This window comes from Microtus pennsylvanicus, chromosome 6, assembly GCF_037038515.1.
Source record: "Microtus pennsylvanicus isolate mMicPen1 chromosome 6, mMicPen1.hap1, whole genome shotgun sequence".
Taxonomy (NCBI): Eukaryota; Metazoa; Chordata; class Mammalia; order Rodentia; family Cricetidae; genus Microtus; species Microtus pennsylvanicus.
Window position 1 is genome coordinate 81,279,951 of NC_134584.1, and position 20,752 is coordinate 81,300,702.

Here is a 20,752-nt window from a genome sequence, read left to right on the forward strand (position 1 = left end):
CTGTCTCAACCAGAGCCCCAGAATGCAGAGGGTAATTAAAGTACAAATTGCTTTAGCCTTCTTGAACTATGGGATGTTTCTCTGTGTGTCTCAATTGGTTTCACATTGAAATTTAGTGTTTGTGTGAAGAAGTGACCTTTCTTCCCTTTGTAGTTTTTATAATTAAATTGGGGAACAAAAACAAAAAGAACTCTTTCCTGTGACGACATCAGGACCCATGCATGACCCTAACTGAAGTTCTTAAAATTGGGGATTGACGTGAGCATGGGTGGTAAAGCTGGTTAGATAACTTGTTATCAGACACTGGTGTTCTTTCTAGAGATGGAAACAGAGGGTCCCAGTGAGGGAGAAGGAGACAGAATGTGACCAAGGAGTGTGAAGAGCAAGGGAAGACTGTGGCAAACCAAGTGATGTTAATATCCAGGGCTGAGTCCATGGCCTTCTCGTGTGTTTTAGGCATTTATTCCGCCAAATAGCTATTCTCCCAAAGAAGTTCCTGAAATCCAGTTGCTACTCAAAGAAAAAGATATACATACAAAGAAAACATGAGTGTGCTGTGTCAAGAATGACATGTCCCCAGTTCTGCTCCCCTGGAAGTCATGTTCTGGTGGCTGCAAAGTCACTTCCAGCTTCTAGAATTAAACATGTCTTCTGTTAGCAGTTTAAAACTTTCAAGAATGACAGCAAAGGGTAGAATATTCAGGAAAAGGCTTTATCTCCAACTGCACCCGTCAGCCCAAGGATACCAGATCATTCTGGAGTATTCTGGGTCAGAAGTCTCTGAGGGATTCAGGAGACTCACATTCCCCCAAAGGAAAGGTAAGCTCAAAGACCCAGTGTTCCCACGTGTAGCACCCGCTCTGCTTTCTCACACACCGACCTGCTCTGTCTTGCCCACAAGTGGGCATACTTTGCCTCTCTTATCCTAAAGTGGAGGCATAACAGGTCTCCCATCCTCACAAGAGACAGTGGCAGATCTACTGTTTTTAATATAGTGTAAATATCAAAGCAAGTATTACTTCGAATTCTTCAGAGACACACTCACATAGTAATCAGATAAATTATATAGAAAGGTTTAATCTTAAAGGTAAATCTAAAGTGCCTGGTAAAATAAAGATTTCACAGGGTCCTGTGTCCTAGACTTCAGAACACCAGAACCTGGAGGACTGAATGCTACCGATAAAACAAACAATACTGCAAAATACTTTACATGACATTATTTTTGTTGTTTTGATGATCAGTGTCACCATTGTCCCATAAGACTTCCCAGCACTGGATCCCTACTCCAGGAAGGAATTAAAACATACGCGGTGTACGTTCCTTTTTCGAAGGAAACGTGAAGGTGGCTGAATGGCTAGAACAGCATTCTGGCAGAGGGATGACTGTCTCTTTCTTCTGCTGTGACTTAAGCTTCTATTCCTTGTCGGATAAGGAAAGAACTGAGTGTCTGTAAAGATTTATCAGAGTTTGCAGCATTAGAACCCCTGAATGCAAAGACATTACCATGCCTCATCTTAGTTTGTATCAGCCCCCGAGAGTCCTCCAAGTATAAGGATTCAACTTCACGGCAGCTGGATCACGGATAAGTCTGTGACACTGAGGGTTCTCGAGCCCAAGGGTGGCTTTAGGATGATGGTCAAGCTCTGGTGTGTCTGGCACACATCTGGCCAATACCCACACTGCTATAACAACTTTATCAGAAGAACTAGCATCAGAAATGCAGGATGAGCATGGGGGTGTTCTGATAGACTGCAGAGCCTTCTAGAGGCTCCACTTTAGAAACTAAGAGTAGAGCAGTCCTTGCTGTGACACCCAGAAATGACTCTCAGCATCTTCTCTAAAATATTCAGTGATGCATGCCCCCCCCCACCATGGAATGTTGATTCCAAGTAAACTCAGTGAGTTTGCTGATGGCCTCACAGTGTAAGAAACTTTAGTGGTTAAAATGTGCCCCCACTTTCTTAGCTTCTCTTGATTCCTGAAGGCATCCTGATTCTCATCCACACCTCTTTTGAAAATGGCCATGGTTTCAAATCACCTGACTCATTCCTGGGTCATCCTAAGGACAATTCCCACGTCTGTGATTAGCACAGAGTAGCCTCACTGAAACACAACATAATGATAGCAGCTGACTATCAGTGATCCCTCTGCTGAGGACCTTGAGAAGACAGTGCCTCAAGCAGCCGCTCTGGCCATCCACACAGAAGAACTTCCTTTTCAGAGCAGGGGCTGAGTCTGAGCAGCTCCCTAGGCCCCCTGGAAGACCCTAGACATCTGAAAAGAAAGATGCCTTTAATTGTATCATTTGTTTTTGAACCCCAGTAACCGGAAGGAGTTCTAACCTACCCGTCCCCACTCACAGTTTGTATTGTTTCTGTGTCCAGGCGGGCTTCTCCTAATGAATCATTTAAACAGCAATTCTTGCTGTGGCTCACAGCTTGCTCCCACCATGCTTTGGTACCTTCTACTCCTTCCTTTCTTTCTTTTTTCTTTCTTTCTTTCTTTCTTTCTTTCTTTCTTTCTTTCTTTCTTTCTTTCAGGTGGATATTTGTGATTGGTTTCAATTGAATTAAATTAGACTATATTGAATAGAGTTTATAACCACCCATCAGTTGGAATTTATTCTTTTTCTTGTTCCCTGTGGCTGATTTATTCTTCCTGAATAGATTCCAGAGGGAAAAGAGGATGACTAAAGATGGGATCCACAGTTTGGGGAGTCCAAGCCTGCATAAGAGACTGAGCCGCTGGCATTGATACCCCGCTGGAGAAAGCTGCTGGGGCCAGCCTTCCTGCTGGGTTCCTGCATGGTTGATTGTCCAGTTCCCTGGCTTTCTAGGAAACTTCACACACTAAAGAATCCTTCTCTGTAGACACAAAAGTTTCTAAGACGGAAATTTTCCTTTTACTTATTTTTTTTTTGCCTTTGTCTGCTCTCTTCCTGTTTCAGATGAAAATTTCATAACCCAAAGTAAGAATTATAAAATACCTCAATATATTAGGTCAGATTTTTAAGAATAAACAATTAATAACAAGTAAGCTTTTTTTAAAGCACCTCCCCATCTGTGGAGACAGACACACAGAGAAAACACCAAAAACCGTTGAGAACAAAAACTATGCCTGTGTTGCTAACAAGCTGCCCCAAAAGTAACAAAGCCAGGAATTTGGCCAGCAAGTGAAATGGTGAGCAAAGATTAGCTGTCTGGTGTTATCCACTGAGAATTAGAAGAACTAATCCAAGTCCCTCCCACACGTGGCACAGGTCTGTCCCAGCCTGATAGCCACAACCCTAAAAAAGCTGTATGTGTGCCTTGCTCAATTCTGAGAACTCTGGTGCGCTACAACTGGACGCGCACAGTGGTGAGGTTCCTGCTTGCTCAGCTCTACACAAGCACACAGGAGTCCTGGGAGTCTGTGAGAGAAAGTGGGAGCTTGCATGACACTGGTGTGGCTTTGGTGCACGGCCTATAAAGGCCATCATGTTTATCTGGGATAGTCTGGTTATGAGCAGAACAGAGAGACGTTAGGGAAAAAAAACTGACACCGGGTGATGGTGGCACACGCCTTTAATCCCAGTACTTGGGAGGGGGAGGCAGGCGAATCTCTGTGAGTTTGAGGCCATACTGGTCTATAGAGAGAGTTCTAGGGTAGTCAGAACTGTTTCACAGGGAAACCTTGTCTCAGAAAAAAAAATCTAATAATTATTTTACATTTGGGGCTTGGGGTGAGGTGGATCCCCACTACCACCACTACTGATATGATAAAATTAAAGCCCTGTTATCTAGAATGTGAACTTGGAGATAAGATCCTGGCAGACCAGGTAAAGATACACTGGAGTTGGATGGGTCCCTGCTTCAATAGAACTGGTATTTCTATTGAAAGAAACTTTAACAGATAGACAGATACGCAGAGAGAGAAATGGGGGAGAGGGAGAGACAGAGACAAAGAATCATGTGTGACAGAAAAGGCAGATGTCAGGGAAAGCAGCAGAAGCCAAGGGAAGTCAACTTTGTTGGGTGCTTGAGACTGAACGGTTTCTACCTCACACCTCTGCCAGCCCCCGAGCAGCAGATTTTTAACCCAAGATTGTGGGGGGCTGTCCTGCAAAACAATGTTCCCTAGTCCACCCTGGCTTGTATAGGGCTGTCCTAGAGAACAATCTTCCCAAGTTCACCCCGGCTTAGAGCCCTTTCTTTCTCTTTCCCTCCCTCAGCTTGCTCACGTCTCTGGTGTTATGACTTGCTGTCGTATACAGGGTATATATTTGGGATTGTGGGGAGAAGAACTCTTCTACATCATCTGTCAGTCAAATTTCCCAGTGTCATTTGTAGGTGTCAAGGCCATTTCCCTGCAAATAACTGTAACGACCGTATGATCACCTATGTAACCATTTTCTGATCTCTTGAACGTTTTATTTCCATTTTCTTACAAAACTAGGTTGAAGGTAGCTGATTGGCTTTTCAATTGCACTAAGTCTTTCGTGTTTTTTAGTTTTAAAAAATCCTGAAAATGTAAACCAGTTCCTGGAAGTGATTTTAGTAAAGCTCCTGTTTCTACATTCGCAGCCAGCCACTCTTACCTTCTGTAACAGGGCCCAATTATTTTCACTCCTTTCATGAGATGGTTCCAGGTGCTAATGACACACATTCTCATGACAACTTCGCAGACTGCATTTTTCACTGTGTGAAAACCATCCTGGCAAGAAAGGAAGCACTTCCTTGATATTTTCTTGAAAGTAGTGACTGCAGAAGCCTGGTCCCAGCTGTCCTGTGGTTTTAATCTTACACCAAACACCTACCAGCAACAAAGCAAACAAAAATAAACTTCTCTCAGTCCCAGGAAGGACACTTTTAGAGGATAACACAGCCCAGGGCCAGCACCCCCATTAAGCTTGCAGTCTGCCAAGGCTGCCAGGGGAGCAGCGAGGGGGCAAGGAGGTGATGTGGATGGTGAGCAGGGACAGCCCCGGGAAAGCTTACCTCGTGCCTGTTTCATCTTCTACATCTGGCTTCACCTTTATCACTGGGGGGAGGGTCAGAAATGCAGAGAATTCCTCCGTTTCTATCACACGGGGTAGCTGAGGGTGTTGGTGTTAATGTCTTCTCAACACCAGTGGGAGAAAGCCTTCTCTAGACTGTTTCCTGGAATCCCTCCTCAAAACAGCTTCTACAGAAGCTGCCAGAACTGAAGCTCTGGAACATCAGTGCCTCCCCCAAATCCACTTCTCCTTTACAATTCAGACACACCGTGGAAATGACAGAATCTCCACTCTATGCCCCACCTGTCCCTCCACCCTGTGAAGGATTCTCCACCACAGCATCCAGACTCCAAGACAGAGGCCAATCCCAGGAATTCCTAATTGTCTAGATGTCACATCCATTGAGCTCATAGTAACCATATATAGCAGAGCAGAGTTCCTTCCTACCCCTCGGTTTCTGCCCTCTTTTCTATAAAATGGGCATCCATATCCTGTGCTTTCCTCAGTGGCTGGTGTACTGTGGGGCAATCACTGAGCATAAAACAGCAAACACTTGACTGACGCTTGTATAATTAATAAACCCTGGTACTTTCTCTCTCGTGTGCATTGCCCACACTTGAAGGCCAGAGCTATGAAGCATGTTGCATTTATTTGTCTCCAAGACTTACTGAAGTCAGTGTTCAAAGAATTGCAATCAGCTTCCCTAGGAGAGCATAATCCTCACACTGTAGAAGATGCTTGCAGGGATCCTCTAGGACGAAGCCAATTAGTTTGCCCTTTTTTCCATTTTTCTTCTAGTTCTCAGGTTGTTCATAAAAACTACCGTTTTCTGAGCTTTCTGAAGACAGTGTCTAGATGAAGAAGCCTTGGGAAGGGACCATGACGTCACTGATGGAAAACACAAGACAGATAGCAATAATCTTTTTTTTTCTTTTCTATTCTTTCTATGTGAATCTTCAAACTTCTGCTTGTTTATCACAGTAATCATTCTGTCAATAAAATGATCTTTTTTAAAATATTTATTTATTTATCATGTATACAATATTCTGCCTGTGTGTATGCCTGCAGGCCAGAAGAGGGCACCAGATCTCATTACAGATGGTTGTGAGCCACCATGTGGTTGCTGAGAATTGAACTTAGGACCTCTGGAAGAGCAGGCAATGCTCTTAACCACTGAGCCATCTCTCCAGCCCAATAAAATGAACTTTTAGATAACCAGAATGCATTCTTCATCCTTAAAAATATAAATGTAATAAAAATGGCAACTGAGCTCTTTTTTTATTCATAGCAATTCACATGTCATTGACTGTTTTTATATTCAAATATTTGCCCATCACTCACCCTGCAAACTTTTCATTAACACACACAGATGTTACACACCACACAGTAGTGACCCAGGTTAACACATACAGATGTTACACACCGCACAGTAGTGACCCAGGTTAACACACAGGTGTTACACACCACACAGTAGTGACCCAGGTTAACACACACAGATGTTACACACCACACAGTAGTGACCCAGGTTAACACATACAGATGTTACACACTGCACAGTAGTGACCCAGGCTAACACATACAGATGTTACACACTGCACAGTAGTGACCCAGGCTAACACATACAGATGTTACACACCACACAGTAGTGACCCAAGCTAACACACACAGGTGTTACACACCACACAGTAGTGACCCAGGTTAACACACAGGTGTTACACACCACACAGTAGTGACCCAGGTTAACACACAGGTGTTACACACCACACAGTAGTGACCCAGGTTAACACACAGGTGTTACACACCACACAGTAGTGACCCAGGTTAACACATACAGATGTTACACACTGCACAGTAGTGACCCAGGTTAACACACACAGGTGTTACACACCGCACAGTAGTGACCCAGGTTAACAGAATAGCAGTGCCCACATATCCATCACTCACCTTGCAAGCTTCGAGCCCTGAGACACCCACGGCTGAGTTCAGTGACTGAAGGAGGCTCCGAGGAAGAGAGCTCACTGCACCCTGTGCCTGAGTTGAGACCACGTGATTGGACACGAGCTTCCATAATCAGCAAACTAACTCAACCTAGCATCCCATCATCCATCTGGGCCTTCTAATTGACCCTCATGCTCCCATTCAACTCTAGCATCCTTTCACTGTGTTACTTCTGCCAACTTGTCTAGGTTCTAACTTCTTTTAAATCTGAATCTTCTTCAAAGGGGTCAAATGGACCACCATTTGTTGCCCCATCAGGAAAAAACTTCACGTTGTACAGGAGAGCACAGAGGTTTGCCCACCCCTAGTTCAAAGTGCTCCTGCAAAGGAAATAATGTGTTATTTGACAGTAAGGGTCCTTCTATATTTCAGAAAAATTCAGGGAAAAAAACCTTACAACAATGTTGGAACCAAACTGTAGTTTAAGAATGTTATAGCTGAAATAAACAATCTTGATGGGCAGAGATCCAAGTTTTAATCTGAAATGACTCTTCTTAATTTTATTTTCCCAATATTCAGTCTAATTTGAAAAGTAACGAAACTAGACCATCTGATGGGCTTCAACTTTAAAATACAATTCCCAATAGTTAAACCTCACAGCTCCGCTATAAGCCAGAACGTTTTCAATATCATTGAAGCTGTATTGGAGTTCTAGGAGACACATTCTTTCATTATCCCCATCCCCACACTCATCAGTTATGGGAGGATGCACCAGCACTGAATATAAAGTTTTATTAAGCCCTTCAGAAGCACATCTCTCCTACTCAGATCAGAGCACACAGTACCCAGCCCGAATGCTTGATTCTCAGGGCCCATATTGCAGCCATTTCTCTCTCCTTGATGACTATGCCTTAACTCCATAAAGCGACTCTGAGGTTTAAAGTCGTAGAACAAGAGAACTCATTTCCTTTGCAAACACACCTATTATTTGAGTGGGTGGCTGTCAAGCAAAGCAAAACTGTGTGAAGACTGATTGAGGTGCATCCCAGGCTAACGATCTGCTGAGTGATTAACTGCTGTTAGTCCAGATGTTCTTCAAGCCACAGGCCAGCGTGCACCACATGAAACCGAGGTTAAATCTGTGTCCCCTATCAAAAATGTGACACAAAATCTTCACAATGAGCCTGGGCTTATGTCTATAGTCAATGATGCTGGAAGTCATATGGGACACTCAAAATGGAATAAGGACCTGGGAAGGAAGAAGATGGCATGCAAAAGGAAGCATCTGCATTAGAATTATATTGCTATATTTTTGTTTGTGGTAATGAATCATAACTGAGTTGAAGAGTTTGACTTGGGGGTCTGGAGAGTTTGGTCAGCAGTTAATAGTACCTGGTGCTCTTGCAGAAGACCTGGGTTCACTTCCCAGCACCCACATGGTCATGGCGCCCCTGGGCAGGTGGACCTGGGCTATCTAAGGAAGGTAGCTGAGCAAGCCGGAAGAAGCAAACCAGTGAGCAGTGTTCTTCTGTGGCCTCTGCTTCAGTTTTGGTTTCCTTTAATGATGGCCTATAATCTATGAGCCAAATAAACCCTTCCCTCCCCACAAGTTGTTTTTTTTTTGTCAGTGTTTTAAAAAAAAACAGTGAAAAAGAAACTATTATATCCCTCGTTAATGTGACAATCTTTGTTGGCCTTTCATTCCCAACTGAAAATACAGTTCTGGAAACTCAAGGGGCTCATGCAAATTTCTATTGAGTCTTTCGGTCAATGGAGGCATTTGCTGAGGTAGGTGAGAAGACAGACAGACATACAGTTCCCAACATAGGGAATAGGTACTCAGGATGACATTGCTTCATGGTGTGCTGTTTTCTAAACACGGAAGTCCAGTTTTAACGTGTTTCAAAGTACGCAAAGAATACTGGGATAAGCCCACATTGTGGGACACTGCTTTAATCCCTGCCTGACTCTTCTTCCTGAATGCTGTGAGTTCAAGGCCAGCCTGGTCTACGTTGTGAGTTCCGGGACAACCAGGAGTACAGAGAAACCCTGATTAAAAAACAAACAAAGAAACAAAAAGGGTGCGTGATGAGATGCGGGACTGGTGGTGGTCAGCATGAAAATGGCAGGGAGCCAAAAATAAATACGTGGGAAACTGCATTTTGATAACACATAAAAGCAAAAATAACAAGTACTGGCAAGTATGAGAGGAACTGGAAATTCCTGGATGCTGCTGGTGGGAACTCAAAATGAGGCAGTCCTTGTGGAACACTAGGGTGGATCTTTAAATATTATATACAGGGCTGCCAAACCACCAAACAGTTTCACTTCTGAGTTATCTGAAAGAGCTCGAAGTAGGGTCTCAAAGAGAAATACACACCCATAGTCAAACCATAGACACAGCCAAAGGGTGCCAGTGAATGAGTGAACAGTGTAAGTTCAAGGAAACAAGAGAGTGCAATGGTGGCTGCTGCAGCTGAGGAGGACAGAGAGAGGCGGAAGGTGTTTAATGAAGACGCACTTTCAGATTGGAAGGCAAGCGGTCTAGAGCGGCACCAACCTGTGAGGACAGTTTGCGCTTACAAACCACCAAGATGGTTAATTTTAGTTATGCTTCGTAACCAGGACTTTAAAAAATTCACAACATGAGAAAAGCTAGACCAAGGGTGAGTGAATTGGGATCTGAGGGACAATGAGAAGATGACTGCTGTCCAGTGACTTGGCCATACCCACTAGTCTGGGGCACTCAATGTCACAGAGCTCAGCTCCCTGGTCTCCAAGGACAAATCATAAATGCCCTGCTCATAAGTAAATTGTGAGGCTTGTTAAACCATGAATGTGAAAGACTGGCTCTTTGCAGAGTTTTAGCTAAAATTTGAACACATACAATCAGTTATTGGATTTATTGGCCGTCTATACACACACACACACACACAGATCAGTTTTCACTCAAGGCTTTGTTCTTCCCATATGTATCACAACTACCGTCAATGGCGTTTCTCTGCTTATGACCCGAAGTCCTAAATCACAGTCTGAGAATGATGTAAATGCAGACGGGAGTCTTACCACGCTTTTAACCTTCCTTAAAATGCTTTGCGACAGTACTGTGCACACTATGAAGTCACGAGTCTCCCCTTCCACTGCGGGACAGTCACCTTCCTTGCCTCTCCCCTGCGAGTGTTCCCATATCTTCTATGGAATTCTGGAAGAAATGTGCCTTATAGTTTGGGCTCTGGAAGGAATTGGCTTTCCATTCTTTTATTAAGGTAAAATGAAGCTCAAGCTTCAAGCAGTAATTCCACATCATTTTTCTCGTCTTCTAGGGAGTGAAAGAGTGCATGTCCCATGGGGCACTCAGGTTGGTAAAGTACCACTTTTCTCTTATTAAGTGGTCCAGAGCTCACTTCGCAGGACTCTATGGCCATCACTGATGCAGAAGGAAGCAAGCCCATCAAGGCCTGCTTCTTAGATGCTGGAGGAAGGGAACCCAGGGGCACTGGTTACTTCATTATTTACACCCAGACATCTCAAATTCTGTCTGTCTCTGTGAACTTGTTTTGTCCTTAAACCAATGCGCAGCCTTGAAATGCCTGCCTGAAGAATTTCTGCTTTCATTTTAACAGCCTGCTTGTCTCCAGGTACACTTCTGGAAGACTGGGCACTGAGTATGTGTCTGTTTGCAGAGAAGGGAGAGAAAGGGATAACACAGCTAAGGTGGGTCAGAATGCTAATTTAGAAAAGCTTTTCCTACACCACAGTTGCAAAGAACACCTTCCACCCAAATGTCTGCCTTGGCTCCCTAATGGGAAGCCTGCCTCAACCCAGTCACAGGCAGAGTGTGAGGAGCCCACCCAAGGGTCTGGCTTGCTCCGTTCTGCCATCATCTGTCTACTTGGCCTGCTTGATACACCTGGCAGCCAACAGAAAGCAGTGACAGAGCCAGGAACATTTTAAAGAGAAGTCTGGGATTTGCGGGAAAATAACATAAATAAGAGGCAACGACGGAACCAAAGCAGTGGAAAGAAGGTTTCAGTAGGGACTTTCCTGGGCCCTTCAAACTGCAGCACCTCAGGGAAACAAAGGCATAATTGCATACATATTGACCTGAAGGCATGAGGTCTCACAGCCCATAGCATCTGCCACTCAATCCCCTGGACTTTGACCTCCCTGGAACACAGCTTAGAAACCCTCCCACCTGTCCCCCAACTCCTAAATCACTCTTGATTATTCCTGAACCTCTTGTCTTTCACACTCCTCAAATCCCCTCACCAACCCCCTGCTCATCAGATAGTCTTTTTTTTTTTTTTTTGGTGGCTGGAGAGACAGCCGTGGGTGCTGGGAACCGAACTCTTTATATTTATGGTTGTGAGCCTAGCCTTTAACGGCTGAGCCATCTCTCCAGCCCCAGATAGTCTTAAAAAAAGTGAATCTGTAGACCCAGCAGCAGAGAGGCCTCTCTTGCGGTGACAAGCAGTAGCCAATATATTCATTTGTTTATCTACAAATATTTACTTTAATTCTATCTTACTTGAAGGATATATTCTGATAGATTCCAGGGAGCCAGAAATGAAATAGGTAGAAATGAAAGGGCGCTCCTAACACTTGTGCCTAGTGAGACAACGACATACAGTGTGCTAGATCTGCACATAGTGAGACTACAGTGGCATACAGTGTGTTAGATCTGCACATAGTGAGACTACAGTGGCATACAGTGTGTTAGATCTGCACATAGTGAGACTACAGTGACATACAGTGCTAGATCTGCACACAGTGAGACTACAGTGACATACAGTGCTAGATCTGCACACAGTGAGACTACCCCGACATACAGTGTGTTATATCTGCACATAGTGAGACTACAGTGGCATACAGTGCTAGATCTGCACACAGTGAGACTACCCCGACATACAGTGTGTTATATCTGCACATAGTGAGACTACAGTGGCATACAGTGCTAGATCTGCACACAGTGAGACTACCCCGACATACAGTGTGTTATATCTGCACATAGTGAGACTACAGTGGCATACAGTGCTAGATCTGCACATAGTGAGACTACAGTGACATACAGTGTGTTAGATCTGCACATAGTGAAACTACAGTGACATACAGTGTATTAGATCTGCACATAGTGAGACTACAGTGGCATACAGTGCTAGATCTGCACACAGTGAGACTACCCCAACATACAGTGTGTTAGATCTGCACACAGTGAGACTACAGCAACATACAGTATGTTATATCTGCACATAGTGAGACTACCCAGACATACAGTGTGTTAGATCTGCACATAGTGAGACTACAGCAACATACAGTGAGCTAGATCTGCACATAGTGAGACTACAGTGACATACAGTGTGTTAGATCTGAACATAGTGAGACTACAGCAGCATACACTGTGCTAGATCTGCACATAGTGAGACTACCCAGACATATAGTGTGTTAGATCTTCACAAATGCAAGAAAAAAAGCATAAAGCTGATTGGTGAGAAAGGACTCCTAGGACGTGGCTGACATTAAAGCCAGGCTGGTCTGACAGGACCTCTAGGAAGAGCAACATTTAAATGTCAGTGTTTAAAGAGGCAGCTGCCTGGTGCAGGGAAGGGGCATTGGGCAGAAGGAGCAGAGAAGTACGGCTGTCTCCAGGTCTGGCATTAGGGGTAACAAACAAGTTAAAATGAGTGCAGCGAGGATTTGAAGGTAAGATCAAAGGTCAGGAGTGACCAAATGGCCTCTGAGTGGCTGCTTCCCTTCATAAGATGGGCGCACTCTAGAGCAAACAGTCGCTACCATGTGATGTTTGGTTCCCTCATTAAGTCAGGATCTCATCGGATAGCCCAGGCTGACTTCAACTTGTGACCCACCTGTCAGTCTCCCAAGTGCTGGGGCCCATGCCTAGCAACGTGCTTTTAACAGGTCTCCAATACACACTTGTTTTTTTTTAATTTCCGACTGGTCTTTTCTCATTAAGTTCCTCACAGGGAGGGGAGGGTGGGCAACAAGGGAAAAGAACAGGGACTACGCCGGCTGGGAGGGTTCTTCAGTGGAGAAAACCTCTCCAGATGGAGAGAGAGGAAACACAGCACACATCACTCCGCACCAGCATGTGGCTAGAAACTCCGCAGAGAAAAACATGGCCGATCTCCGGACAGGTGACCGACTTCAGAGCGCATATATGAGACACAGACATAGCATGGCATCATTGGTGGAAAATCCCGTGAACGAGATCTGATTCTCCCATCTTCTTCCTGCTATGGTGCCAGAGTCTGCCCTCAGGATTCCTGGAGCCCTCCTTCCTCCTGTGGCCTTCTCCTACCCCCTGCGCTGATCCTTCTTTCTCTCTATGGCCTGTCTTCTTCCACAATGGACTGTCTCAAAAAATAAAAAAAAAGAAAATGTCAGAGTAAATAAAAGATATTCAAAATGATCTTCCATCTGAAATTCTCAATAAGTTCTTGGGGGTGTGTAGGGCTTGTTACAACATTTTAAATATTCCTCATAACCAAAATAATTATAATTTAAATTATTAATGCTTCTGTTATTAGACTACTTTCTTCTTCATTGTAGTGAGTGAATCTTTTTTTTTTTTTTTTTTTTTTTTTTTTTTTTGGTTTTTGAGACAGGGTTTCTCTGTAGCTTTGGTGCCTGTCCCGGAACTAGCTCTTGTAGACCAGGCTGGCCTCGAACTCCCAGAGATCCGCCTGCCTCTGCCTCCCCTCCCGAGTGCTGGGATTAAAGGCGTGCGCCACCACCGCCCGGCTGTAGTGAATCTTTCTGAAACAAGCACACACAGCTGTATAGGGCACTGAGCATGTATGGTGGATCAGCACACAGCTGTGCACGGCAATGTGTCTATGCTGGATCAACACACGGCTGTTCAGGGCACTGAATGAGTGTGTCCTGGATGAGCACACAGCTGTGCAGGGTACTGTGTGTGTGCTGGATCAGCACACAGCTGTGCATGACAATAAATGTATGTGTGAGATGTATCAGCACACAGCTGTGCATGACAATGAATGTGTGTGTGTGTGTGTGTGTGTGTGAGAGAGAGAGAGAGAGAGATGTATCAGCACACAGCTGTGCATGACAATGAATGTGTGTGTGTGTGTGTGTGAGAGAGAGAGAGAGAGAGAGAGAGAGAGAGAGAGAGAGAGAGGGAGAGAGAGAGAGAGAGAGAGAGAGAGAGAGAGAGAGAGAGAGAGAGAGAGAGAGAGATGTATCAGCACACAGCTGTGCAGGGCACTGAATATTTGTATGGTGTTTCAGTTTATTTAGCTTTGTAACAAAATCTTGCTATATGAGCCCTGAAGGTTTTGAACGTGTTATCCTCCTTTCTCATCCTCTTGAATTCTGAGATTGTATGTGTGTTCAATTTATAATTGCCTTACCTGACATATTATTTAATTTATATGCTGTATAAACTTTAATTTTTAAATAACCCTTTTGCCAGCAGATGAGGCTAAACCGCTAATGAGATATACACATCACTGTTCTATGTCATTTCTGATCACAGCCCTCTGCACTCTGTAGATCTGGGCTCTTTCAGTGTGTATTCACAGAAGGACCTCTGAAGCCTCATAAACACTCTGAAAATTTGGAGCTGAAGGCCTAACTTTTGACAAAGAGAGTCCTCAGTGATTATCAGATTTTAAAATTACCAATGCACCATTTACATGAATATAATGATGTTTTTGGCAAAAGAAGTTAACTTTATTTCAATTTATTTAAAATTAAAATTCTCTGATCCTTTAAAACCACAATTTTTGACTGGTTCTATGATCTACTGATCCCTTTCTTTTATCCTTAATACGAAGAAAAATTTACCATGCACTCAGCACTTCCCTGTGTATGTGAGCATCCTAGAAACTATAACAGTGTCTTGTGACTCTATGTATTCAAAGCTATGTGTTAATAAGTAGTTGTATGTCAATGAGATCTTTTCAGACATCAAACCTTTGGCTGTTGCTGCATGTGAGGTGCTGTCATCTTAGCTGGTTACCATATTGAGGAGTCTTCAGTATTTCCCATCTACCTAAAGCATGGCTGTGCCCATCACCCTGCAGAGATGTTTGGAGACTCAGGGTGGTTCCCGTGACAAGGTCTGAACACTGAGTTGACCTAATTCATCCTTGATCATTCTAATTTTTAGGAACTAACCTCTGTAGGATTCATAACTCTGAATTCTATCCTCAAAGAAAAAGGAAGGTACTGAACGGAGAACAATGTGACCAAATTTATGTTTTAAAACATCCATTCTCAAATACAGAGAGAATTAAAGGAGAAGAGATGAAAGACTAAGGCATCTGTGCTGCTTCCTGATTGCTTCTGTAATGAATTATTAAAAATTGCTGCACCTCCCCAGCAGCAGCAGGCAGCAGGCCCTGAGAGCAGCCAGTCCCGGGCAGGGACAGCACAGGAAACCATGTGGGTGGCATCCCCTGTGGTGAGCTATGTGGTGACAGGCAAGACACAGACAGACAGGCACACCATACAGAGTGAGGTTGGATATTTATTTAGTGGTTATGGAAAGGAAGGGAGAAAGGGAGAAGAACAGAGAGGCAGAGAAAAGAGAGAGAGAGAGAGAGAGAGAGAGAGAGAGAGAGAGAGAGAGAGAGAGAGAGAGACTGAAGCTGCCTCTCTGAGGGGAAGATGGAAAAGAAAGAGAGAGTCAGGCTGGAAGCTGAAGATCAGCTTGCCTCAGTGGATGGGGGAGGGAGTGGGTATGGCTTGTCTCTTAAAGAGACAGATCGTTACAGCTTCCCTTGGTGAACACAGCAATTTTCCCTGATTAAAGTAATTGTGTAGTTAATCTCAGGGGACTGGAGAAATGGCTCAACAGTTAAGAGAACTGGCTGCTGTACCAGAGGTTTGGTTCCCAGCACCCACATGATAGTTTACAACCATCTGTAAGTCCAGATACAATGCCCTCTTCTGGCTTCCACTGTACTTCATGCAAGTGGTACATAGACCCACATGCAGGTAAAACACCCATAAAATAAAAATACAAAAAAATTGTTTTTTTGTTTATTGTTTGAGGAGATAGGGTTTTGTTGTTGTTTGGTTTGGTTTGGTTTGGTTTGGTTTGGTTTTCAAAACAAGGTTTCTCTGTTTAGCACTATATTTTCCTGGAACTCACTCTATAGACTAGGCTGGCCCTAACTCGGAGATCTGCCTATCTCTGCCTCCCCAGAGCTGGGATTAGAGGTGTGTGCCACTGTGCCCCATAAGTATTTCTTAGGAAAAAAAGAAGGAAAGAGGGAGGAAGGGAGGGAGGGAGAGAGGGAGGGAGGGAGGAAAGGAGAGAGGGAGGGAAGGAAAGAGGGGGGAAGAAGGCTCAATGAAGAGGCCACTACTGGGGAAGAAACTGGAACATAGATTTTTTTAAAGCTGTCTACAAGCCTTCATTGTTCATAAGCAATGTACTTAAGCTTAAAAACTGACCTGTATTAATGACATAGATGAGTAATTTAAACACAGATTTGAAACAACAATTATTATGTATCAAAAGGGAAATAAGTCATCATGTTTATAGAAGCAGATTTTTGTTCATTGTCTTTGAGGAAGACATAAATTAATAAACATTTTTATTTTTCTTATTAATAAATAAAAGTATATGAACTAAAGATATAATAGATACTCAAATATTTGCCTGATCCCTTGTGAAATGTTCTTATTTTCAGATCAAGTGATGATGTATATGTGCTAATAACTGCCATTTAAAGAAACATAATGTGCATTGAAATGTATAAAATTAATATATTTAATATATATGCATGTATATACACATATGTACAAATACATGAAGAGATAATGGTGAAATAAACAATGGATCTTAGAGGCAAAGCAGTCAGGACTTCAGATATGACCTGCAAAGCAAGCGTAAGTCCTTCAGGAGCCTTCATGTTTCTCACTTTCTCAGGTCTAACGACACCAATTTTGAAAATACACACAAAGAGGAACTAATTTGAGGTGTCAAAAATAAAGTGTCTATAAATTTGTAGTCAAAGTTTACGGAAACCCATACATCCTGAACTTTTCATTTAATCCACATGATACTGCTCATGTTTTTCCAGGCTTCTGTGCAATGGGAGCTGGCCAGTTTCAACTGCATCCATGAACCTCTTCTGCTCTGGATCCAGCTGTGTGAAGCCACTGAGAGGCATGGACATTGTAGTGGTTTGAATGAGAATAGCCCCCCCATAAGGATCATATTGAACTCTTATTCCCTAATTAGTGGAACTCTTTGGGTGTGACCTAGGTTTCTTTCCTGCCCAGTTCTCACAGTAGTTAAGTCCCAAAGAAATACACAGAGGTCTAGATTAATCATAAACTGATTGGCCCATTAGCTCAGGCTTCTTATTAATAACCCATAATACTTGTCTGTGTTAGCCATGTGGCTTGGTACCTTTTTCAGTGAGGCAGTCACATCTTGCTTGCTTTGTGTCTGGCTTCCTCTCTATCTAGGTGACTCTTTCCCGTTCCCAGAATTCTCATTGCCCCACCTCTACTTCCTGCCTGGTCACCCCATCTATACTTCCTGTCTGGCTACTGGCCAATCAGTGTTTATTTAAAATACAAGTGACAGGGTACAGACCATTGTCCCACAGCATTTGAGAATGATTAGAACATGTGGCCTTGTAGAAGGTATAGTCTTGTTGAAGAATGTATGGCCTTGGAGGAAGTGTGGCCTTGTTGGAGGAGGTGTATCCCTGAGGGAGAGCTTTGATGTTTAAAAAGCCCATGCCATTTCCACTTAGCTTTCTATCTGCCTCCTGTTTGTGGATCAGGTGCCAGCTCTTGGTGTTTATTCCAATGCTATTCCTGCCTATACACTACTGTATTCCCTGCCGTGAGGGTAATGGATTCAGCCTCTGATATTGTAAAGCCAATGAACTCTTTCTCCTTTAAGTTGCCTTGGCCATGGTGTGTTATCACAGCAATAAAAATATAAGTGACATAATCAGGGGTTTGTTGGTAGGACAGAAAGGAAATGGTCAGAGTTCATCATCTCGGTCTCTGGGTCTCCAAAGGCTGTCTGCTTCTTGGTGAGCCTTGATTCTTGGGGTTTTCAGAGAGGCCCCATGCTCTAGAAGGCTTCTCTCACCTGTGTCACTTCCCTTCACATATTGGTTACTAGCTCTTGGGTTTCACATCACCCCTTGTTAATGGTCTAAATCCCGCCCACATCATTAGAATTTACTGAAAACGAGAGCCAATCAAGATTCCCTTCAACAGATGAATGGCTAAACACAGTACAGCACATTCAATCCAGGGACCATTATGCAGCAAAAAAATAAATAAGTAAATAAATAATAAGTGAAGACTGGAGAGGTGGCTCAGTTGTTCTCATAGAAAGTGTATGTTCAGTTCCAGCTCCCACACGAGGTTGTTCACAACTGCATACGACTCTAGTTTCAGGGGATCTGATGTTGTGTTCTGGCTTCTGTAGTCATGTTATGTGGCACACATGCATACATACAAGCACTCACACAAACACAAAGAAGCAAATTTTATGTTGTATATGGTGAAAGAACCCTTCAATCCCAGTCATATTTTGCCTTCCCTGTCCTATTATAAAAATTTGTCTACAAGGAAATGATCAAAATGTTGGCAAAAACAGAGCTCGCACATCAAAGGAAATAAAAAATAGTTTATTCTGAAGCCAAGTATGTGTGGAGATGGTCCAGAAACACAGATTTAGATTTCCCTGAACACTGTGTTCAATGTGGCAACAGTTTCATGAAGTAACACAGCAAAGCAAATCATAAACCAAGACATTTTAGATAGTGCATGTGGTGGAGATACCAGGTAGGCAGGCTGTAGTGAAGCAGCGAAGCCTGCTGTAGGTCTCAGGTCTTGTCTGATACTCTTAGCCTGTGGGTGGGTGAAATCAGGTCTGTCTGTACATTCTAAAACTAGTTCTCAACCTTCCTAATGCTATGGCCCTTTAATACAGTTCCTCATGTTGTGGTGACCCCCAACCATGAGATTATTTTCATTGCTACTTCATAACTGTAGTTTTGTTACTGTTATGGATCATCATGTATATACTTGTGTTTTCCAATGATCTTAGGTGACCCACAGCTGGAGAACCACTGTTATCAAAGGATGAGGCTAATAATAGCAAAGATGATACTTAGACAACCAGTGGCTATTTAGAAGGCCAAAGACAGCCCAAGATCATTTTGGCTCCCGACCTACAACATTCCAGCTTTCCACAATCAAACAGCTATAGGGTGTTTAACATGGGTACAGCCTCCTTCTGAAAACTTCAGGAGCGCCTTGGTTTAAAGGCGGAACTAGTCAATGTTCCTGGCTGCACAGTGGGACAGCATAGGAACCAGAAGCACAGCTTCCCAGCGTATATGTCATTGTCAGCCTTCATTTACTTAGACTCTTCTGTGCGCACGCACTGGACTATTAGTGCTTCTTAGGCTGTGGTCTTGACCAACTAATGCAAAATTTTCTTAATATTGTAAAATCTCATTCTTTGCATAATGAACCTAATCCAAAGTGTGTGTGTCTGTGTGTGTCTGTCTGTGTGTGTGTGTGTGTGTGTGTGTGTGTGTGTGAGAGAGAGAGAGAGAGAGAGAGAGAGAGAGAGAGAGAGAGAGAGAGATATGAGATGAATACAAATAATAGCTTTTGGTTCAGCCTAGGAGTATCTCAGTTGGTCTCTTGGAATAGACTGTCTATTATGGAGCTATTAAAAAAATTAAGAGGTGGGAGGCAGAGACAGGCGGATCTCTGTGAGTTCGAGGCCAGCCTGGTCTACCAAGGGAGTTCCAGGACAGGCTCCAAAGCTACAGAGAAACCCTGTCTCGAAAAACCAAAAAATAAAAAAAAAATAAAAAAATTAAGAGGATAAAAATAATATTTTAATTGCAGCCATTTCTATTTTGCTAAACTAAAAGGCTTATTTTAATTTAAAATCATATGTTAATAAATATTCTAGAGTGAAGGCAGAGAAAGCCTTCCTAAGGCTCCAGTTAAATGCTCTAAAGCCTGCACGCTTAGGGTTACACACACACTCCTCTTCTGAAACCACACCCAAGGCTTTCACAACAAGCTAGGAATTTCTTGTTTGGGGATACAAACACACATGATATGTAGCAGTTTCATTTTCTGCTGTAAACTGCCCTCATATGCTGTAGATTTAAGATCTGGAAGAGCAGTCAGTGCTCTTAATTGCTGAGCCATCTCTCCAGTCCTCCTTTGGTACTTTGAAGGATTTTGTTGTTGGAGCAGGGTATTCTTTTTCCGTTTCTGTCATTGTTCAGGCCTTTGATGGTTTTCCTTGATTTATTTTAGCACAGAAAAGCCAGGATAGTTGGTTTTGTTAGATTGTAATACAAAGCACCTCAGAGTGACTCACTGGCCAAGCACTGGGAACAGAAGTTGCAAAGACTCCCCTAGATAGAAGCCTCCAATCTGCAGCATCCCCAATTGTGGTAATATCTTCCTCACACTCTAACAAATAAAGCTTGCCTGAAGATCAGAGTGCAGAGCTAAACCACTAAGAAACCTGGCAGTGATGGAACACCCCTTTAATCGCAGGAGTCAGGAGACAGAGGCAGAACAATCTCTCTTAGTTCAAGGGCACCCTGGGCTACACAAAATTGAATCTGTCTAAAAGAGAAACAGAGTCCACACAGAGGTGGTCCCAGCACTTGGGATCACACACCTTTAATCCCAGCACAGGGAAGTGGAGACAGGAGTGATGTGGCTGGGCGGAGAGAGGAAGATAAGGCGGGAGGAGACAAGGGCTCAGGGCAGTCTGAGGATCGTCCCTTGCAGTCTGAGGTTTGGTGGAGACAGTTGCAGTCTGAGGACAGGAGC